Source organism: Scleropages formosus, chromosome 12 (genome assembly GCF_900964775.1).
Source record: "Scleropages formosus chromosome 12, fSclFor1.1, whole genome shotgun sequence".
In the NCBI taxonomy this organism is placed as follows: Eukaryota; Metazoa; Chordata; class Actinopteri; order Osteoglossiformes; family Osteoglossidae; genus Scleropages; species Scleropages formosus.
Window position 1 is genome coordinate 14,229,531 of NC_041817.1, and position 25,120 is coordinate 14,254,650.

Consider the following 25,120-nt stretch of genomic DNA (forward strand, 5'->3'; position numbering starts at 1 on the left):
GATTTTGGAGTTTTAATGACTGCTGCACCAGCACTTAAAGCCTTTGTCAATACTGCTAGCTATCTTGTCCTCTTTTAGGAGGTCATACTTAGGGAAAGATTTTCAGACTTCTTTGTAGATGCTTCAAGTATTCATGTAAGTATGTCAATTAAATATGCATCTTTCAAGTGATGATTTTCAATAGAGTCTTCAAATAATTTTTCAAGCTTTGTGTCCACTATTTCTTCCATCAATTGTGCACTCCACAATCAAGATTAGAAACACACACACATTGACTAAAACCGCTGGTCTCAAGCGGGGGTCATGGTGAATCGGAGCCTAACCCGACAACACAGGGCACAAGGCTGAAGGGGGATTTTTATGCATCATATTCCTTTCATTAAAGCAGCTTAACTGTATGTGTTCTCAGTAGCCAGTCATGCTAAAATGTATAATTACAGTACAGAACTTACATAAGATTAAATGACCCACAGAAGAACCAGATCAAAATTGACCTATTTTGTCAATACAAATGTAATGTAGTACAAAAACATCAGCATGATTATAAATAAGCATAGATTACAATATATTTAATTTAATTAATATTAACTTATAAAATACATTCAGGTTACAATACTGCACTAAAATATTTTAGAGGACAGCTAAATTAATTTCATTCCAAATTAATATTGAAAAGAGTATTATTCATCATTTGACTACACATTGTGTCATTGTTCAATGTATTAAAACAAAGATAACCTTGATCAAGTTTAAGTGGTATTACAATTGTCTTTCTCTTCTATGGTTTCAAGTAAAACACATATATACATCACTGCTTATGAAAGCAGCTCCTCGCTGGACTAAGAGTAGCAGAGTCTGTGTGTGTGTGTGTGTGTGTGTGTGCATATTTTTCTAAAACTTCTCTTTTCATTAATTAATTTATTTAATTAGTACATGAAAAACCCTAGATACAGACCTCACTAAAAATGTAAACCAAAGTGTTAATCTGTTGTGGTAAGTAAAATATTTTTTGAGGGAAGGGAAGTGAAATAATATATACTATAAGGAGGATAGTTATTTCATTTCTCCCTCATCATGGCATTGACCCATCGCTGTTGGCTGCAGAAACACAGTGATAAAGATTTCCTACCCACACTGACACATGTGGAAAGAGGAGAGGCTTGGACCATTGGCTGAGTTCAGTCCAGCGTCTGCCTGGAGCGTGCAGGTCTGCTGGGCTCATCAGCGCTGGTGGAGTGGGCTGAGCTGGCAGGCCATCCTGGAGGAAGGAAGTCTGGTCTGGCTCCACGGACAGCATCCTGACTCACCGCGGCATCATTGCTCCCAGGAGAGCAGTTAACACCACCTTGCCCATCGTCTCTTCTTCCTCCCTATCTCTAACCCTTATTCCAAGTACAAACAGAAGAGCTGCCCACTGCATCTGTAGAGCATTCAGAATTGCACTGTTTTCCAAACCTTACCTGCAGCCTGCTGGATCTCTGCTGGCAGGTACTGACTCATATGGAAATAAAATTTAAGGGATAATTTGGAAACAGGTAACACTGTGGTCAAAGGCATCGATTTGTAACCATAAGTTTGCTGGTGCAATCCCCATTAGGGGCCCCATGCCCTTCAGACAGGAAGACCTCATAATCCACTAGGTGCTTTGAATAAAATCGCCCACTATGCAATTGAAATAAAAATTCTAGTCAATAACTGTAGAAGGAAAATACTGCAGCAGGACTGCACAGCCTCCTTAGTGAAGAACTCAGGTTGAGATGTGTGTGTGGGAAGGGAAGGAGGTGGTTTCATGGTACATCACATTGTAAACCTATCAGTGGGTAGGGCTCGAGCAGGGAAATGCTCTGAGCCCCGCTCTGGCTGTCTACCTACCATGTTTCCACAGCATTATGACTCTAGCAGACGTGTTCCCCTGGACTGACGTGGGGAGGCAAGAGATTCGCAACCCACAAACCAGCTCCTGTCCATGCGCAAGGGAGGTCAGCCCTGACGGAGGATCATTGCGGCTAACCGCTTTAGAGTACTGAAACAGACCGGCGAGCTGTCACTGGAAATCCGGACGCTGGCGCTTCTCCAGTTTTAAATCTTTCACCATTTTGGGCCGCTCAGTCATTGATCAGGTCAGAAAAATACGTGTGACAGGCCTCTTTACTGCGGATTGAGAGCGGTTACCCGCAGAACTTCTCTGAGCAATTGGATAGAGGCATCACACTCACTCAGTTCACTGAGATGAGACTGATTCGCTGTAATGGAGGCCATTAGAGGAAAACAAAGTGGAGCAAGGGATGGGAAAGAGTGAGGGTGTGCAAGGGACAATGAACTGTAATCCCACTTGCTTGAGAGAGTATCTGTTGTTCGCAGCAGAGTCGAGAGAAGGAGCGGCTGCAAACAGGGTTTTTCGCCGGACCAAATCGAAAAGAACGCTTGATGACGCAGAATGCTTGTCTCCAGCAAGTTACAATGCAATCGCTCTTTGGATTGCTAGAGATAATACATCTCCTACCCAATCCATGTAGACAAAAGAAATTCTGGGCCAGAAGGGAAAGGTGTTCACTGTATCTGGCAAGGGACTTTCTTTGGGGTATGAGAGCATCACTTAGAACAGATGTAGAAAGTATTAACCCCCCCACAGAGTGGCACTACAATTTGCTGTAGTACAATTGAAGCATACTTTATATTTATTCCTTTAAAACATGCTTTTTCATCAAACTAGCATACAATGATTATAATGATGTATTTAGCTGCCACATTTGTTCAAGGAAATGTGCAATGCTAGATACACTGCAGTAAAGTAACTACATTTAAACATTGGTACACTAGAGCAGTGCAGTGCACACATATATACGTATTAAACCTGTGAAAAAGTTGTTGCAACATGTTGCAAATTACTGCAAAAAAAGGGCAGCAATCAAATATTACATTCCTGGATTTTTTTTTTTTAGCTTTGTGTCATTATTTACTTTTCTTTCACAATAAAGTGATTACAGCCCATGAAAACATTGTGTTTTGTCAACCATACAAAACAAATCCAGTTCAAATGTGGTGTAACATTTGGCTTTAACACAGGAACTTGTGGTATCAGTCTGGGGGGTGGGCACTTTCTACACCCACCGAAAACTCACACACACACACACATTTTCAGAACCGCTTATCCCATACGGGGTCACGGGGAACCGGAGCCTACCCGGTAACACAGGGCGTAAGGCCGGAGGGGGAGGGGACATACCCAGGACGGGACGCCAGTCCGTCACAAGGCACCCCAAGCGGGATTTGAACCCCAGACCCACCCGAGAGCAAGACCCGGGCCAACCCACTGCGCCCCCCCCACTGAAAACTCATCAGCACCTAAGTTAGAGCTATGCAGAATCCAGCGAAGAGTAATTGCTCACAGTGGGAATGCCAGGTCGTGCGCTCGGTCCATACTACCATACCAAGTCCCTGTCCATCACCTGTAAGGGGTCCTCTATGAGCCGTGCCGAAGACCACCACCCATGCAAGGCCCAGAGCAAACACAATGCTTTCTCCTGAACAGTGCGCACGTACAACTGCTGGAGTCAGACGGAAACATTAGAAACATGTTTACACATTGCTGAGCAGCATAAATGTTTCATAGATACCATTTCTGGGGGACAAATACCAGATTGTTACAGATCCCAGCAAGCCCCCTTCTAAATGGAATGAGAAATGCATGTGTTTTTGGACAGATCAGTTTACTTGAGGTTGATTTACACCATGACATGTATTGTACTTTCACTAAATTTCTTCCTTTATTTATTTAGTTATTTGCTTGCTTGCTTTCTTGTTTGCGTGTTTGTTTGTTTTTTTCTCAAGGAGCAACATAAAAGCTTGGAAAAGATGACCAGCGGAGGATTATAAAACCCGCTTGTCTAATATACAAGTAATAATAGCAACGATTATTGTTTCTGACTCATGCTGTATGGTCACATACTACACTAAAAGCAATGGTAATTGATTCAAAGCAGTCGGCGAGGTGCTGGGGTGATGCTTGTTCCAGCTTTGGGAATTTCATACCTTTTTCCTGCGCTGGAGGAATCAGTACCGGTGTTAATGTGGAACGCAGGTAGAGCAGTGATTACGGATGAAAACCTGAAACCTGACAGTTTATGGTCTGAGTCCTCTTCATTGTTATGGCTCCCTTGTGCAAAGTACTTACACTGGCTTGTTCCAGGAACGTACACAGGTGTGTGAATGGTTCAGATAGTGTAAGTTCTTTGGATTAAAGCACCATCTAAGCACTTAATGAGTACTAATGTTTCTTCAATAACGTTTGCCTTTCTTGGGTTCCCCGTGTCGCGAAGATGGATGATGTGTGCTCTTCAGTCACAGGAATGATTGCTACTGCATGCAGCTGTTTTAATGCTGTGTAAATTGCAATCTCAGTGCCAATGCCATTTATTTAAGAATTCTGATTTACTTACTAAAGGACACTTAGTACTGAACACCGCAGACTCACAATGATCGTGACAGATTTAAATCATAATATGTTCTTCTTAAGTTGGACAGGACAGGCTGGAGTCTATAAAGATTTATCAACCCATCCTGCCTTAGCTCATATTCTTGGCAAAAACATTAATGCCAATTTGCAGCGTGGTTCTCTCCACTAAGGATGGGATATTCCAGTAAGTCTGACGTTTTCAGTTTAGTCATCTTGCTGCAGGTCCCATGCATGCATTCAATCTCCTTTTATTTTCATAGCAAGTGATACAGCATTACATCACACATGGCTTTGTGTGACTAACCACATAAATTACACTAAGACTGAGTATTACTGCTGAGTATCATTTAATCTGATACTTAACTTGGGCAGCACAGTGGTGCAGTGCTGCATCCTCACAGTGCCTTGGCTGTATTGGCATAGGTTTGAATCCAGTCTCTGTGGAGTTTCTTTGAGTTTCCTCGCTCAGTTCAGGTGAACTGGACACTCGAAATTAGTAATGGTTTAGTGTGAATGGTTACCGTCCGAAGGACTGGTGTCTTGTCCAGGGTGTACCCCCCCCCTCCCCTGCGACCTTGTAAGTGAGTGATTTTTGCTTTGAATCAGGTAGACCTAAATTTTGCTAATGAAGTGAACATTTTGAGATATATGTAGATCATGCATTTAAAAAAACAATCTGTTTTCCAGTAACTAAAAAGATTTCCAAAATGTTTTTCCCCCACATCTTTGTGATAACTCATGTTATATCATTCTTATTCTTAATGTAGTACCAGTAGCCTGTGTATAAACATTTCAATATGTTTAGTTTAAATGACAGGTTAAACTTTTTTCAGTTAATTCTTCACCCTTTTTGTGCAGTTTATGTAGAGATCTTTATTCAGTTAAAAACTGACAAAGCCTGGAGTCATTGTTTCATGGTCTGTTTATTGCATTCATTTATTTAGCTGCTGCTTTTTTGCAAAGTAACTTGCAACATTAGTCTACTTACAGATATTTATCCATTTCAACGTTTATACTCACAGATATAGCTGGGTAATTTTTACTGAAGTAATTCACAGAAGGGGCGCGTGGTGGTGCAGCGGGTTTGGCCGGGTCCTTCTCTCTGGCGGGTCTGGGGTTTGAGTCCCACTTGGGATGCCTTGTGACAGACTGGCTTCCCGCCATGGGTGTGTCCCCTCCTCCTCCAGCCCTGTCCTGTGTTGCTGGGTTAGGCTCCGGCTCGCCGCGACCCCGCTCAGGACAAACGGCTTCAGCCAATGTGTGTGTGTGTAATTCACAGTACATACATTAAAAGTAGTATCCCAGGGCACAACAGCAGCAGGTTGCATTTAAACCTGGGTGTAACCGCTGTGCAGAAGAAGGTGACAGTAAATTCAGCTTTACCAAGAAAATGACACGACTGGATGCAATGAATCACATTTGACTCGACGTCACTTACCTTACCTAACTACCACGCTCCAGTGTCCGCAACTGTATGTGAACCTTACTCAAACTTCCCAGCACTGAGCACCACCACTTGAACTGAAGTTAGATTCTCAGCTAGGTGGTTAGAGACCTTGAACTCATCACTGATCTCAACCCCTCCTTTTTTAGTGGTACATGATATGATAATCCTGTTAAAACATCAAGGCTTGATTAGTGTAATTCTCAACTATGAGGCTATGTTATTGCCTCACTCAGTTCCTCTCAGCTAGTTCAAAATGCAGCTGCAAGGATTCTTACCAAAGCAAGTAAATATTACCATATCACCCCAGTACTAGCTACACTGCACAGGCCCCCTGCCAAGGACAGCCCTCTGGCGTGTTACTTCTGGCCTGTAAATTCCAGCAACAGACTATCTCACAGATCTGCTCATAGCACACGATCCTTCTTGATTGCTTAATTCAACAGATGCTGGCTACTTGCTCCAAAAAGTACAAAAGAGTTCATCTGACAGTAAAGCTTTATCATGGAAGGCCTTTCATTTATTAAATAATTTGCCTACCCTAGTGCAGGAATCAGAAACTGTCTCAGTTTGAATTTCAGTTTACCCTGTCATTTACTCAGGGATGAGTGCAGGAATGAAATATATTGCAATGAAATAGTTTTGAGCCGGAAAGCATTGTATTTTGTACAAAAAGTAGGGAGCCACAGTTGAGTGAACAGCCCTACTAGTCCTCAGAACCTTGTGAATTGTCAGTATTAAATGAATTGTATGATTTCACTTATATAGATCCTCTAGATCAGCATGGACTACGTGGCGCTTCTCTTCACACCTATTCTATACAACCTGACAATATGAACCAATCTGTTGTGCATTAGACACCATCTTTAATTGCATAATTGTATTAATTAATTAATTCATTCATTATTAATAACCACTTGTCTTAATGCATAGTCTCGATGATGCAGAGCCTAGCCAGGAGGCATAGGGGGTAAGGTGCCAGTCCATCACAGGACAATTACACACACAATGGGAGTAAAAAAGGAACATCAGGAGGAAACTCAGTAAAACATGCAAACTCAAAAGGTATTTACAGTATGTAAATATATATGTGTCTATATTGTGTGTGATCTATATATAAGGTGTCGCGTTTCTTTGCATCTGGCTCCAGCTGGCTTTTCCCTATTTAGTGACTGTGACTTAAAATGCTGCCTGCGCCGAGGCACTGCGGAGACTAGCCTGACTGGGTCAAACTGAGGGTAAAGAGAGATAGAGACATTAAACTTTCGCTGGCTCTCTAAAGCTGACGTTCCCCAGATCCCATATTTACGTCAACAAAAGTCCACGTGTATTTGCCAAGTCCTCCTTTTCCGGCTTGAGGAGTTGGGTCCTTCAGAATTTAACTACATTTACTCTTGAATTGTGAACTGCCACAGTTGTACTGAAGTCGAAAGCCACTGTGTCCCCAATATCTTGAGCTGTCTGTAAATCAGAGGACAAGTTTATTAAACTGAAGTGGGTTGATTTCGACACTCAGCTGGTTACTTTGTGCTGTGCGTCAGTAGAAAGTGGGTTCGTGGGGTGGGCTTCCACTTTGGCTGCAATAGCGGAGCAGTGATTGCTCTCTCTGCTGTGCGCAATAACAATGAAACATGTGCACATCACTAGCTTTTATAAGTTGGCCTTCCTCACGCAGGCTTTTATTGTGGTCGTGACGTTTGCACTCGAGGTAATGCTGCAGGCCACGGGCAGGGACTGCGCCTCATAATCTCGTGAAAATACAACGGAATGCATGAAATAAAGCAAGCAAGGTTTGAAAACTATTAAGTGCAAAATGGTTATTGTAGAAGAAAAAGGGAGCATAACAGAAATCACATGCACCTACTGTTATACTGGGCTTCCTTCCATCTGAGATTCAAATTGTTAATAAATTACAAGCAGATTAATAATGAGGCCGTTCCAGAATGTAATGAATGCTTTCATGTGCATAATACATCATTTCGTCATCAGCAATGCCAACACAGACATTGTGGTGTAGCTATTATTGACATAATATTAGCAGCATGGTAAAAAGTGACCAGATTCCAGCAGCACGAGGTCTTTTTGCTCTGCTCTCAGTGTTGATTATTGACTGTAGGGGTCAGCATTGCTCCATTGCCCTGGGATCAATTTTCCTTCCCCTCTTCCCGTAAGTGCCCAAATGACACCTCTTACTGCAAACTTATTTGCATTTTGGGCAACTTGCGAGGCTCATTCAGCTTTCCGTGCACATTTCTGAAACAAAGAGGAAATATTTGGAGTCTCGTTCTGGAACATGTTTTGGGGTAGAAAATGACTCCGCGATATCATCACAAATAAGTACATCATGACTAATACACACATTGTCTGAACCGCTTGTCCCATACGGGGTTCCGGGGAACCGGAGCCTACCCGGAAACACAAGGCGTAACGCCTGGTGGGGAGGGGATGCACTCAGGACGGGACGCCAGTCCGTCGCAAGGCACCCCAAGCAGGGCTCGAAGGCCAGACCCACTGGGGAGCAGGACCCGGGCCAACCCACTGCACCACCGCGCCCCCCATCATGACTAATATCACTGTGTAAATAGTGTCCAATGAAGTCAGTGAAGCAGGTTTTGAACTATGTATCGTAACTGATTAATAACCAATTAACTTAAGATAGTAATGCAGATAGATGAACAGACACCAAAATGTTTGCAGTACCAAACCTGTGCCATTTTCATGCTAGCACATTATTTAATTTAGCTGACACTTTTTTCCAAAGGAACTTATAATTAAACATTTACATGTACTTATACCTCTGGGTTATCTTACTGGAGCAACTTAGGGTAAGTACTTTGCTCAAGAGTGTTACAACAGTAGGTGAGATTCAACCTGGCAACCACTGGATTCAAAAGCAGCAGCTCTAACCACTACACTATGAGCTGCCCACTGCAATCCATCTATATGACAGGACTTAGATATGATTATTCTGATCACCGTACAAACATCAGTATCTTATTAGTTTTTTTTTTTAAAAACAAAAAAAAGCCGCAATGCTACAGAGCACCGTAAACCAAAGTGTGACGAATTTACGGTGCACCTGTGGCCATCATACTCCACCCTTAATACCCAGACCTAGCCCCCAACTGAACCTGTAATAAGGAGGAAAATGTCATTTTTGATGCAATTAATGTAGCTGCAGGGATAGGGCACCCATAAATTTTAAAAAATTGAGTGAGGATGCAATCACTGCATTGAAAAGACCACTGCAAACCCTCTGCAAGACCTCTCCCCTTTACCTTTTTTTGGGTGCTTACCATGTCCTTCAGATGTATGTTATGATTAGTTAGTTGGAATCCAGCCACCTAGTTTGTGAGACTCGTTGCTGTGATGAATAACCAGTTCACCGGCCTTTACAGGCTCTCCCAATGCGCACAACTTAAATGCTTACTTAATGCTCCTATTAATATTAAAATATTATGATGTTAGGACTGAAGTTCTACTAATATTACTAATGCTACTGTTCTGGTTTGGTAACAATTTTCATGACATTTATTTCATAGTTTGTCCAGCATTTACAAAAACAACTTGTTGAATTTGCCAGCAAAACTGATTTCACCCATGAAGTTTAACTAGGTATAGTCAACTAATACCTTGTAGAAATTAGTTAGCTGCATTGCTGGGTTAACCAGAACTACTGACATTTTACCTAATCCTTCAACTTGGTGGCTTGATGGGATGTAAATTACAAAGCATGAGATGAAGAGCAGTTTTGCATTTTTTTAAAAGCTTTTTAAAAGTTTTAAAGTATGTTTTGACCCCATTCTTCAAGTAAAATGTTAAACACTTACAGTCACATGTAATCACACATTAGCTGAAACCGCTTGCCCCATGCAACCCAGCAACACAGGGCATAAGGTTGGAGGGGGAGGGGACACACCCAGGATGGGACGCCAGTCCGTCGCAAGGCACCCCAAGCAGGACTCAAACCCCAGACCCACCGGAGAGCAGGACTTGGTCCAACCCACCGCACCCTCCCGCCCACATGTAATTAATACGGTAAAGAATAAGTAAAGTATAGCATACAATGGGTTCTTCCCTGGCCCTTAGACTTAGTCCAGCCAGATGGATGCCCAAGGACACAAACAGACAACAGAACATTCACTGTCACCAAGAGTCAAGACTGACTCAACAGCACTTAGTAACAAAAAAATTCTGCAGACAATGCTCTGAAATCTAATCCTGCCATGAATTTAAGATAAAGTCACGGGAAAGCATGTAAACAGCGTCCAGTGTGAACTTAACTCATATCCCCTCCGAACGCTAATCCATGCGCAAACACATGTCACTAGTCAGATATAACAGGTAACACCACAAATACAGATATCAAAACAAATCCTGAGAGTGGTGAAAAAGAAGCATTTTGAAAAATTAAGTCCACATGCTTGCAAAAGTGCTTGCAATAAATGTGGATGGCATCCCACCAAAAGTAAAGAACTGGCATGTGTACTAATGCATCAGAAAACAATTTTTCAGAAATTTGCAATACAAGATCCATCCATCCATCCATCCATCCATCCATCCATCCATCTATCCATCCATTCGATTTCAATAACTGCTTGTCCAGAGCAGGGTCGCAGTGATCTGGAGCCTAAGCCAAAAGCAATGGGCTCAAGGCTGAGGTGGGGTACACTCTGGATGGGACACCAGTCGACTGCAGGGCAATACAAGATACAGCAGCAATGAACATATAAGTGCTCAGGCTAGTGTCAAGGTTGTTTCACTAGAAAAGATTCAGAACAGATGTAGTTCAGCTGAAGGAAGAGACATGAAGAGGTAGAACATCCAGCATTCTCTAGGTTCTTTGTGGTTGTAACTTGCTTTGTTTGCAGCTTCTATGGATGTACCTAAAAAGCCTTTGTGGATGTGTTCTGTTTATGATGTTCATATCTGTCCTAGTGAGTCTTCAGTTTAAAAGCTCGAAAAGGCAAATCCACATTTCACTTATACACACAAACAACCTACCATGTATTCCATTTGCCTCCTCCAACACACACACACACATACACGTACACACAGGCTCACACATTCAAACACATAAACTTGTTCTCTAAAACACATGCACACACTCCCACACAGACATAACAGTCCTCCTTTCTTTTCTGCCTGCTGTCTCATGCAAAAAGTGAGTTTTGGTTGGCGGGAAATTGCTGGGATATACTTTCTTTTTCTTTTTAAACCGGCATCATCCAAAAGTGACCTGCACAGTCATTTGTGGTATGGACGCTTCCCCAGCGCTCTTGTGAATGTTTAAATAACACAGATCTTCATGTTTATCTTTGCACTTCCTTCTGGGCAGAGCATAGTGTCGTTTGGCAGCAGCCAGCAGGACAGCTGGGTTCGCGACCCCTCACAACTCAACACCACAAGCCCAGCTGTTCAAGACCTGGAGGAGCAGGAGGCCATGTGTATGTGGAGAGTGGATCCATCCCAGGGTGACCAGCCCTGCAAGCGGTCCTTGACAGCGGGCTGGAGGAACTATCCTTGGTTTTAATTAGACTTTTGGCCTTTGCGTGATACTATCTGGCCCATAGCTGCTGTGCCTCAGTGTGTTGAGAATACAAGCACAAAGAAGACCCAGTAAGATGTGCTCATGGTCCCATGGTGGCTCTAAAGTACATGTATTCATTTAACTGATGCCTTTCTCCATAACTTTACAAAATCAGTCCGTTTGCAGCAATTTATCCATTTATACAGCTGGGTGATAATTACTGGTGCAATTTTTGGGCAAGCAGTTTTCTCAAGAGGACAACAGCAGTATGTGGGATTTCAAGGGATAACTTGGAACACAGAAAGCAGCAGCTCCAGCCACCGTGCTACCTGCTGCCACTGAAGGTCATGCAGTGCTTTAGATGGACACCTTTAACATACTCTGTGTCAAAATTCTGTAAGCATTGTGCAGTCTGTTATAGACCTTAAGCCTTTAATATAGAAACCTCAAAATGTTTGCTTGCCTTGAGTTTTAACTAATTTTCACAAATTTCCACAGGCCACCCTAATGATCTCAGTGTAATCCTCTCATCTCTCTGTCTAATTTGCATTGTTTTTCATTCATTGTGATCATGCAGGTCAGGCACAGAGGTCACAGAACAGTCAGTTGCTTCACTGGAAGATGCCATGAGGATGAGCACGTTGCATGTGTGTCGACACACTGGAATCTGTGTTTCATCCACAGATCTGTGGGGGGGCGGTGCTATCAGCTCAAAGCGGCCGGAGCGCTGATGTGCGATGCAGCAGGAGAGCAACGCTGCCCGAGGGCCGCATGCTCGTCCCTCTCTCCTAGCCAACAACACTACGCGTTCTGGAATCCGGCCACTCCTGGAATGCTGGGAAAGTTTTGACACCAGCCCAGATCTGTGAAAGCGTGTGTGTATTTGCTCACACTTACAAGCTATCCACACCTAGAGTCTGTCAATACTGGCCACAAAGAGAGAAACAGTGTGTGTTTGCAGGCAACGGGGGAGGGGGAGATGCTGGGGGAATCTGCTAGGAACCAGTTTCTACAGACGGAAAGAGATAGAGACATGGACGGATTAGCGGAGAATGTGGACAACATCAATGTCGAGATAGAGACGGGCCTGTGATGCAGTAGGAGGCAGAGGTCATGAAGACAGCCCGGTTATCTCCCGCAGCTTGGTGTGCATTCTAGTCCGTCACCATTTAAAGCTTTTGAAACTATCAACTGGAATTTTTCTTTTTTAATTTATGCCGCTTTATATCGCCAACTTTTTATGAAAAACGTGAAAGAGAAGGAGGAAGGGAGACAAATCTGGCAGTCTCACAGTGGTGTTCCAAGGAATACAAAAATAAGACATCAGATCCTAAGTAATTAAATGCCAGGAACCAGGTTTTGCCCAATTTTTCTCCTGAAATAATTCCCCACATAATTGAGCTTTGAAGAGTTTCTTCACTTATAATATAAATACATTTAATGCTGTGGAGAGGCCTGAAAACAAGCAAGGTAGAATTTTAATCTGACCTCTGTATGTTGCACAGTACTAGTGCCAGACCACTTTGTGTTGTGCATATGAGCACTGTTGAGTGTTATCAGATTTTTTTTTTTTATTACAACTTTGTATATTGCTTAATTTATTTATACTGAAGAGGTCTGATATGGATTTACCTGCAGAACTCAGGATGGGTGTGTTACCTCCTCGGAACTTCTCACTGTGTCAGTGTCATAGTAAACAGTCAGCAAAACTGCACTGTTCAGTAATTTTGGTCAGATTGAAAATTTATTAAGGAAAACATTTCTAGGTCAAGTGTTGTGTCCTTTCATTCTAAAACAGTCATGGTAAAGCTCCCTAAAGCACCGACAGATAGGGTGCAGCTGGGTTTAAGGGTCTGCGTCGTACATCCTGCTTTCTGACATCTGGCCTTTTGCAGGAAGGTATTTTCTTAGGCCTTTCCAGCATTTACTGCTCCATTCTCACAGCAGTAACTCTAGCAGAGCTCCTGTTGTACAGCTGCCAGGCCACGTGACCGAAAATGTGAGAGGAGTGGTTTCACTGCCCTGTCATTCAGACCGAGGGCACAGACCGCAGTGCTCCAGCATTGCTGCGAGCTCATGGCGAATCTAGGAGCAATACTCAGCTCATACGGCACAGCCCCGCCTCACAACACTGTCCGAATGAGAATTTCAATCGCGTGTTTTGACACGAAACTCGTTCCATTCACGTGTGTTCTCAGGCACTCATTCATTTACGTGGCTCTTAAACATCTAATTGCAGGGGCACTTCAGAAAACTGAACTGAATAAAATTTTTTTAAAAGTCAATGATTATTTGTGCTTTAATGTATGTAAGTCTGTTAACATTCTTGATTGAACCACTCCACTGGTATGCTTATATAATAGGGATCCACCAGACATCATATAGTTGATCAGATTGCTGTCGCTACAAAATGTGTATCTCTCCTTTTACTCAATATTTTCTTCTGTTGTATCTATCATATTTGTTTGGTTAGTTCTTTCTCTGTCATCAAGTTCTGTTAGCAATACATGTTTCATAGTTAATTCTGAAATATAAATGGAATGCTTTAATTATTTAATTTAATGTATTATTTATTAGGGGGGTGCAGTGGCGCAGTGGGTTGGACCAGGTCCTGCTCTCTGGTGGGTCTGGGGTTCAAGTCCCGCTTGGAGTGCCTTGCGACGGACTGGCGTCCCGTCCTGGGTGTGTCCCCTCCCCCTCCGGCCTTACGCCCTGTGTTGCCGGGTGGGCTCCGGTTCCCCGCCACCCCGTATGGGACAAGCGGTTCAGAAAATGTGTGTGCGTGTGCATTATTTATTATTACTTAATGGAATTGCCCGTATACATAAACTTGCATAGACGTATCCCAGTTTTTTGCACACACAATCTTTTTTTAATTGGCTTGAGTGCCTCTTAATTCAGTGAAGTCCATGAAATACTTGGCACAAACATTTTTATTCACTGTTTGGTTCACTGCTATAAATCAATATAGCTTTTATAGCATGCATATGACTCCGTGTTTGGCTGTGTTTTCACAGTTTTTGCTAGACTGCAGTGTGTTGAAAAATATGTGGGTTTTGCTGTGCCCTTCCATGACCAGACCCAAGGAGATTTTCTAAAAAGTGAAACAAACGCACTGGTTTCACTTTTCAGGTACATTACTGGAAAGACTTCACTGGGTCGTCCCACAGATACAGAACAGAGGAATGGCGGTCAGGGAGCCGTTGTTTACATGGTGTTTTCCAGCAACTGGCTCCCAGAGCTCAATAAGGTTGACAAGATCAATCTTGCTTTGTTATTAGGAGGAACCAGCAGACTCACCTGCAGGAACAGCTGTGTATAGTGAGGAAACACTATGATTATAGCCCTGGTAGCCCACCCATTAGTATGCGGAATATACTGGGGAGGGGTGGAGGCCTTTTTCCTACACATCTCTCTGCTGCCACAGGTGTTTTCTTTTCTGGCGTATTTCCACCTTCACCTGGAGCTGGTGGTTACAGGGTGCTGGAGGTGAGTGATTGCAGTATTTAACACACACACTGCTGCTGTTGCTCTAAGCGGCGTACATTGCCCTTTGCCCTTCCACCTCTTCTTCGTCATGGATGGGATGCACTTCTTCACCTGAACCAAGGGCAGTCCTCTCTTAATGGAGGAGGAGCTCAAAAGTAGTGCATTGTGGGACAGCAGGGAAGAGTACCCCAGGACTAACAATCAGTCCGGTGTGGGATAAGATGTCTGAGGATAGGTTCTGCAGCTAACGTGACCCGAGAGATGCTATTAATCTGAATGCTGAGTGACTTTCTGGAGCTCTTCTCTCCAGACTTACTTCAGAACTCCAGGTTGCAGTGGTCGCAGTTATGAATATTACTGAGAGTGGGAAGTCCAAACAGAAGACAATCGTTGAAAAGGCCTTCTGACTCAAGCAAATATTTTCTAAAAATTAATAGTCAGCAATTGAAAATGCTGAAATGCACACATTCTTGGAAAAAATGGCATCTCTCTTGTTTCAAATGAAATAAAAGTAGTAAAGTATTTATTTAATACCTACATATACCTACAGCAGGGAAGGTGCGGAACCTAATAAATTATTTTAAGTTAATGCTAGTTTAATTTCAACGTAATTCACTGAAAACCTTTTTATTCAGTATCAAAAACCTTGCATTTTCAGCTCTGGTGAAATGTGCTAAATAAAGTAAAAAAATTCACATACATCCCCATTTTTCTATTTTGCTCTCCTTTTGATGGCAAAACTACTTAGGGATGAAATTTCTCAGTATGGTTAGACCTGAAAATCTCAAGTAGAGTCTGACATTCTTATGATGTATCTTAATTACAATCAGAGCAGGTGGCTTTTTTCAACCCCTTCCATATACCACTGTTGGTTTAGTTTGACTATGTTTATATCAGCACTTGTTCCTGGCAGAATGGTCATGGAATGCATGTTGCAAGGTAAACATTGTTATCCTGTACATTTTGAGAAACCTCAAATCTAAATAAAAGGCCTGAAAAGGGGCTCTTTTTGAAAACAAGGCCTGCAGAATCATTGCAGACATGGAAAGCTGTGTTTTTCTTGGAAACTGGTCTTGTGGAACACATGGGTTTACAAGGAAGCAGGAGCAAACTGGTAGAAGTGCAGTGGGAGACCCAGATCCGTGACACATTAGGATTGGGGACGAGGACAGGAAAGGACGTGAGGCAGAGAAATGGGAGGTGAAGGTTATCTGGGGGTCCTTTTACTGCTGACACGTGTCAGAAGGCTGAGCCCAGAACGTCCCCTTACCTTTTGGGGAAAGGTTCTTGACGTCAAACTGCTTTGAAAATATAACATTCTTGTTTTGGATTTAGATTTAGTTTTCAGTTTACTGGCAGATGTTGGACCCTGTATGGGAGCAAGGAGGAGGTCCAAGAAGAGACAAGAAACACATGTACGGACGCAGTCACATACACACCATTCTCCATCCTCTCATGTTTTATATACCCTTAACATGTCACGTAATGTACTTCCCTGGCTACTTCAAGGTTCCACTCATCAGATACACGTAAGCTACAATACTTCCTTCTCAGATTAATTTGTTAGAAATGCAATTTAAATACATTTCTTAAATGATTTAATAAAAAATGATATATTTTTAAAAGTATATATATTTTTAATTTTAAAAATATTCCCATAAATTTAATTTATACTGCTTCTGAAAATTAATCGGAAGTTATACTGTAAGATAAAGTGTAAAATGTACTGTATGTACAAAATTTTGCAAGCTAAATTGATAGTAACAAATATTTTTTATTGTCTGCAACATATTTTGATTAGAAATAGTTTCCTCAGCTGACAAATATTACAGGTGTTGGACGGATATTGGTAACTTGTTTTGTTAGTAATTCCATTCCATTTGTTAGTAAGTCATTTTTACCTCCAAGTCACAATTAAAAAAGCTTAATAATACACATATCCCTCTGCAAAAACCTTGACAATAGCAATAATAAAAAAATACTAGTTTATAAATCTTTTTTTACCTTTTTTAACATCTGCATTAAAAGCAACACACACACACACACACACACACACACACACACACACACACACACACACACTTTCAGAACCGCTCGTCCCTTACGGGGTCACGGGGAACCGGAGCCTACCCGGTAACACAGGGCGTAAGGGGACGCACCCAGGACAGGACGCCAGTCCGTCACAAGGCACCCCAAGCGGGACTCGAACCCCAGACCCACCGGAGAGTAGGACTGCGGTCCAACCCACTGCGCTACCGCACCCCCTGATTAAAAGCAACATTAATATTAAATTACTAGAAATAAAGGGGGGCGCAGTGGGTTTGACTGGGTCCTGCTCTCTGGCGGATCTGGGGTTCAAGTTTCGCTGCTTGGGGTGCCTTGTGATGGACTGGTGTTCTGTCCTGGGTGTGTCCCTTCCCCCTCCAGCCTTACGCCCTGTGTTGCCAGGTTAGGCTCCGGTTTGCCGCGACCCCACTTGGGACAAGTTGTTTCAGACAATGTGTGTGTAGAAATAAAAATCTCAACAAATTCAAGTTTCATAAAAATTTAATTTCAGAAAGTAAGTACTGCCCATGGCTTGTCGGTTCATGCACAATGTATATTTACATCCACTAACTTTTACAGTGACGCATCACTGTTTTCTGTAAACAGAAAATGTTCCACCATCCCATCCCACACCTGTTCTTTGCCCAAAAGTGACCAGAGAGAGCATTCAGTAACCTCACTCAGTGGCAGGTGCAAGTCCTCCAGTTTATTCTCAGACTAGATGAAAAGTACTTTGAGCACTCACCCAAACACAATCACAGTGTAGTATGTCCAACTTCTGAGCTCCTATCCACTCCCTATTGCTGATTAATTCCTCCCATAAGTATGTGCTACATTTGAAATCTTCTTGCCGCTTTTAGCTTTCTTTATCAGCTCTACTTCCATTGCAACAGTAATAGAATTAATTATTAAGAATCACTACACCACAGAGCAAATGCATGCTGTTCACACTGTGGAAGCTGGTTGACATAAGTCTGCCTTACACTCCTCTCCTGTTTGAGTACATCTTACTGCCATCTAGCGGTTTGGCAGGTTGGTACAGGTTGTGTTTAGAAAATAGAAATATGAATAAATGCCGTTTAAACATAAACTGAAATATTCTTGGGTGTTTGAAAATTTGTACCTTGAGAAGCCGCAATATTGAGTGTGCAGTTCATTATTATGATCAAAGCATTTTGCACTCACAAAGCAGCATTGTGAAAAACATAAATTTAACCCAATATTAAGTTTACTTAAAAGAAAGGCAAAGCAGCATTTTCATGAAAAAAAGTTCCAATCAGATTGTCAGAAAACTTGTTTGTTTTGGAGTTGTTGGGGGTAATACTCAATCGGTTTTTTGATGTTTGTCTACCATTGTACAAGCACAAAACTTTCTCTCCATAATCACATCCCTAAGGAGAGCAAAATTGTCCTTGGACGACATTTAACATGATTAAGATTATTCAAAACTGCAAGGTTCATTGAATGTAAGGAAGTGTGGAGTCCGGGAAAATTGTTTTGTGTAGGAGGAAACCCCAGAATGGGAGCCATGAAGGCCATGTGCTGCAGCACCTCTGTTTTCTTTAACATGCACACAAACACGTCAGAGCAAAACATAAAATTTATTGCCATTTTAATTAAATAAATGATCACAAACTCCACCCAACAACACTTGGAAATGTAAATGTTGATAGCAAAATGCTTTTGCAGTGGCAAAACAAAAAAAAAATCTATTAACGACCATACAAGGTCTATTTTTCAGGATTTACGATTCTTTTGGGGACACACACATTCTCAAACATATGCAGAAAAGAATCTCAGCATAAAGAAAGTGCTGTCAAGGCTAATTTCCTTGTCATGGTCTCAGTTGCAATATCCGAAAGACTATAGGGTATACGGTTCTGACAACTTTTACCACTATGTTATGTCTAACTGGCATGAACCTGCAGACTGACATTTCTTGGTAAATCAAGAAGAAGAAAAAAAAAAGTTTTTCACTGGCATCTTTTTTGTTTAAGTCATTCTAATGACCAGTTCAATACCTCACGGTGCATTGTCTGAACACTATTATATTATTATTATATTGCATAATCCTTTTATATATTCTGGAGAGATGAGGTAGTGAAGAGACACATGGGTCTTTTACAAGTGAGCTTCCAGAGGACCATGGGCCATTCCAGAAAAAAGTCAACATGGGATTTGGTTGTCAAAATAAAATATTTTTTACATGGTTGACAACTGTATTTTAACAAACAATTAAAAATTCCTGAAATGTTTGTTTCTTTTCTTAGAAACATTTTGCAAGATGTTTTTTCACTGTATATTTTTCACATTTTTACAATTTGTTCCAACTGCAAACTTAAGCTTTATGAACGCCAGTGTAATAGTTTCAAAATACATCGATCTAACACCGCGTAATCAGCCATGTAAAAATGACCCATAGTATTTCACGGCAATGATAGGTGCAGTGTAAATTATTTCACCTGTCAGTGGTGGCATTTCACGTTTCAGAGCACCGAAAGCAAACTGCACTGAGAACACTTTCACTCTGGCATATGTTTCTGTTCACACCAGCCTCTGAACAACATGGCTGAGTGCCACATCTGTGGAAATAAACGGAATTTAACACAATATTTAACCCGCCTCATTTTAGGTGACTGCTTATTTTCACTTCGCTGCATTGTCTGAAAGTTCAGCGCAGTTTATTTAAAAGCATGCCACAAGAACACAAGATGAAATAAATATTGAAAATCACTGCGTACAATAAAATAACACTGCGCATTCTGAGCAAAAGGCCTTCTTCGAGCCAAAAAGATAATATAGGATAATGTGTTGTGTTAAACATTTCTGTAACATCTAGGTGAAGGAAAAAGAAAAATAGCAAGACGTGAAACCAGGCCAAGGCAAATACTGTGTTTTACAATAGACCCCATACACCTTCTTTCACAGAAGTGGAATCTAGATTTTTTTTTTTTCTGAAAGAAAACCCGAGGAAATGATTCTCATGTATCCTGGGGTTAATTGTGTTTTGGTATTATCTTTGAAACAAGACCCCCTCACTCCCCCCAGCGCCAGCTGGAGAAAGGTAACAATACAGAATTGTAGGGAATTACCCCCCTGCTTCACTGTGGCACGCTGTCAGAAAGTGGTTAGAGAGCAGTAACCTCAGCAGCTCCACTGGCACTGTACACTGCTGCAGGCTCAACAGAAACTCAGAATAACTTCTGCAAAGCATTTCTAGTTACCTCAGCATAAATGTGCACTGCATTTCGAGTCCTTTTTTATTTATGTCATTTACACTTATTATTTTCATTTGCATTTATATATTTATAAGTAAGTACACATATATTTAGCACACTAAGTCCATCTGGCAAGCAGAACCTCAAGAGAAGTATTCCCATTCAGCGACAGCGTATCTATCACCTGTGAAGTTTGAGTACACCGCTTATGTTTACATAAAGTATTCAGTTAACAACATTCAGCAGGAAATGAGTCTCCATGTCTTCCCAGCCCTTCTACGGCAGTTCTTAGAGCTGCAGAACACTTGTGGGTTGCCTTGCTTTGACTCGTCTGTCCATTTTGCCCCATACAAGCATTGCCCAGATGTGTTCAAACTTTTGACTGGTATTTAGTACATAGTCAGGGATATAATCAAAAGAAATATTGGTCTCAAGGTACCTTAGACTTCAGAACTGACACTTGTATCAACAGAACTCACATTTCTACTAATATAGTAATAGAGTTTTAATATCATCTTGAGAAGAACTGAAATTCTCATAATGTCACAAATGTAGACAAGCTTACAGAAACACATTCACACCTCTGAAACCCTCACACACCTCTCACACATACTGAGACACAAGAGTCTTGATAAAATTAATATACCCTTGTGTTCCCACACTCACACTCTGCCTTTGTCTTCGTCTCTCTCAGTAACCTTCCCTCCGCAGTAATGACTCTTTGTGTGTGGGTGGAGGTGGTAAAGTGCTGGCTTTGCACTTTACATTCTTTACAAAGCACTGGGTTACATGGCGGATGTCCTGGGGCCTGGGGCCTGTTCGGCTGGGTTGTGTGGAAGTTTGTGCTCAGCTGTTACTTAATTAATTCTTCGGCAGGGGTGCTGGTTCCCCCGGCTGCGCTGAAACTCAGTACACTGAAACCACACACAGAGCCTAATCACTGTTGTGCTGACTAATGAAAAACATACCATCTTTATTCTTTTCTATTCAATTAATGCTTTTAATACTGTTTTTATTCTTGTCATTAATGATCAAATAATGTCAAGATGTCGCCTACGGGCATTTATATATAGATATACTTTATACCAGAGTACAGAGATTATTAGACATTAGAAAATAACTTGTTCCAGACCAGTCTCATTTGTGAGACTACCTTATGTTCGCAATGTGCAATTCAAGTCCAGAGCTTTCGGTCTAACTCCAGAGCATTCCTGCTATAACAAACATTGGCAGTAGGAGCATAGGGAATATAAGGACTATACGAAGGGTCTGTGTTGCTGCGTTGGTGGCCCCTAGCTGTGCGCTGATTTCCGGACCACTTCCTTTGGAGGCTCCTGACCACAGCAGTAAATAATCCCAAAAACCTAGGGACTTCCGCCACTAGGCTGTATTTTTGTACAAGGCAATATGCAAGGGAAGCATTCCTATATACAGTACCTTTACAGAAGATCGTTCAGTAATGATTCTGCTTTCTAGAGTTTGTCCAAAATCCATTCCCCGTTTTCCCTCAGCTACTTCCTCCGGTTTTCCTGCTTTCTCGCTCTGCTTTCATTCTGGTCAAGGGGCCCATAATTTAGGGAGTCAGGTTGCTGGCTCTGTGCTAGCTTTTCTGTGCTTTGACGTCTAAGTCTCCTAGCGTTGAGAGATTCTGTGTGTTCAGTCATGGTATTTATCATCCTTAGCAGAATGATTACATAACATTGTTTATTCAGGGACTTCAATTCACCTTATGTCACAGTAAGAGCTACAAGCGGAGACACAGTGCAGAAATTTGTTTCTTAGAGCAATTACCTTGATGTCTTCCTTTCTTGGTGTGTCTTGGGCTACACAGAGTGTGATGTCTTTGCAAGCTATTGGAAATAGGCTTTTGAAAAGCATTATTAACTTTGTCAGACTAAAATGAAAGTGCAGTATGTATATAGTTTGACATATAATAATACACAGGGAAAGATGTTCAACCCCTCGTGCCAAAAACCAAGGGGGCTAGACAAACCAACCATGCCACAATATACCATCCCTCCCAAAACCAACCAATTCCCTTCACAAAAAAATATCATGGGCAAACACCATCCTCCTTGCCGGGAGCCACCGCGTGCACTTCGTTGGGGTTGTCAAGTGGGCACCTTCCTTCATTGATGTTTCATTGAATTGAGCCCACTACACCTCCAGAAGGCTCAACGGCGAGATCTGGCGTCCCAGACCCACCCCCCTCCATGCCCACAGTGCCATCCCAGCAACTCCACCCACCAAAAAAAACCCACCCCAACCACCAACAACCAACCAATACACCATACCAGCATATGGAGGTGACAACAAAACTCAAACCATTGATGTTCACCTAGGTGAGTACTCCCCACTCAAGTGTGCTTCCCCCAAACACCCTGGTGCCTTCTCATCCACAACCACTGACTAGATCTTTCTGCTACCTCTGACAAGCCTTTAATGGCTGCTCTTAACGACTGACCCCTAAAACCAAACTCCAACAGCAGCGACAAAATAAAGAGTTCCAAGAATAAATCAGTTAGTCATTGTCCTTAATGTCAAATCCTACACAACTTTCTTTTCAAATTTCAAAAGAATTCTGTTTTTATTACTTTAAGAGAGTTACTTAAACCTTATTTTTCCCTGAAAGAAAATAAATGTATAATAGGTAAAATAAAAACAATGTCCAACTGGGTGTTGGCACATGGATGAGGTATGACCTCAAACAGGACATCATAACAGATGATGAAAGTAGAGAGAAGGACAATTATCAGAAACAGAATCCCTTTATTAACCAAGAACAATAACAGCTCCAGGAATTTACCTTGGTGATTCTACATGTCTTCACCACAGACACACACTGGCTGTAACTGCCCGTCCCAAGCAGGGTCGCGGCGACCTGGAGCCTAACCCGGCAACACAGGGCAGAAGGCTGGAGGGGGAGGGGACACACCCAGGACGGGACACCAGTCCATCGTAAGGCACCCCAAGCAGGACTCAAACCCCAGACCCACCAGAGAGCAGGACCCAGCCAAGCCCACTGCGCCACCATGCCACCGTGCCCCCCTTCACCACAGACAGGCACAAATATTTTGATAACAAATGGTACCACCAGACACAGAATAAATGGCTGCTTTCTTCAGCACCACCTCTGTTCCTCCCTTGACTTTCCTTGAAAACCACGCAAGTGGCCGCTATGGGTCAGGTTTCACTCAATACCTTGGATGCATGCACGCATCTTCAGCACCACAGAAGAATAAATGGATGCTTGCAAATCGTTTACCAATGCTTTAAAATGGTTTGTTGGGAGTGCTTTAGATATTCTCTGTTGAATGGTCACTGAAAATGTAAATTTAGCAAGTGGAAGCACTTGCTAAATTTAGTAAGTGGAAGCATTTAGAGTGAGTGTGTTGGTGTGTGTGGATGTCCTGCAGTTGACTGGCTCTCCCATCCTGGGCGTATCCTCTCCTCAGTATCGCTTTCTATACTTCTGGGATAGGCTTCGGGTTATTGCAGCTCTGCTCAGGACAAAATAGGACAGCCAATATCAAAATCAAGCTATAAAGGGATAAATTTGAAGGTACTCATATGTCACATCCTGAAGGCTGAGGAGGTGGAATAATGATAAAAATGATGATAGCTATAGAAACAGGGGTATGGATACTCAAAACAATTGTCAGAATAGGAACTGTTGTTTCTGAGTGGCTAAATATAAGCAGGGATCATAGGTGAGATAGATAGGCTGCTGATAAACTGAAAAACTTTGAGAACTAAAGTTCACCAAGAGATCACAATGGAATGCTGTTTAAAAATCCGAGATCTAGCCTCAGTCGTTTGTTGCTTTTATACATGACTAATCACAAGCTCATGAACAGGTGCATGGGTCTGGGCTAGTGTCACTGAGTGGCGCCTTCTTTGGCCCCTAGGTGTATTGTCCCTGTAGTTCATGACACAGGGTTTTAGAGTTGGTACCTTAAGTTACCATTGGGGTAAAAGTCCATAAAGTAGGAGGTGATGATAAGATTAACAGAATAAGAACAACTGTGCTGCAAAATCCTTCATTAAAGTTTGTTTGCAATTGGTAAATTAAAATGTTAACACAGCAATGTTAGTGGTTATTTGGAGATTGCTTGTAGGATTCATAAGTTGTAAACCTCATAATTTGCAGTTGATGATGGAACTGGTTTTGCCTTATAGGGCTCAGCAGATAGCAGCAGGTGGCTTGGTTAAAGTATTAACACAGAGAAACGTGCATTTACACCTGTAAAAATGATGTGATCTAAAGATCATAAACTGCATTAGAAGGAGACTAAAAATTGTTTTCTAATAGAACTCCTTAGCTGCACATTTAGCTGAAATAAATAAAAAGTATATACAGTAAGTGAGACATATCAACAGCGATAGCCAAGTGGTTATTTTTCTACTTGAGACAATAAAAAAATACAGAGCTATTAACAGAGATAATAACAGAAACATAAAAGCAAAGAGCCATGTTGGAAAACAAAATGAATACTTGTGTGTGTGTGTGTGTGTGTGTGTGTGTGTGTGTGTGTGTACTGGTCAATGGAAGGGGCAACACAGGAAGGAGTTGAGGGGCCAAAGTACTTGTGAGTTTCTGAAGTGTAAATAGAAGGGTGACAAGAAACAGGATAACTATAGAGGGGGCAGCGGTGCAGTGCAGTGTTTAGAAGGACAGACAAAGTAAGCAGCTAAGTCTAGAAGGGCAGAGGATAGTCAGCAATCCTGAAGGATGAAGCAGGAAAACCCCTCTGAACTAAGGAATCCACCCATGCCAAAAAGAGAGCTGAGAAGAGAAACCACAGAGTAAGAAGAAGGTCATGTAGAGACTTTGAGATCAGGACATGAACCTTTGGATGGATGCCTGAGTAAAGCAGGACAGCATATGGGGTCTGTGGTACAGTAAGCATTTAGCAAGAAGCAGAAAAAGAGTGGTA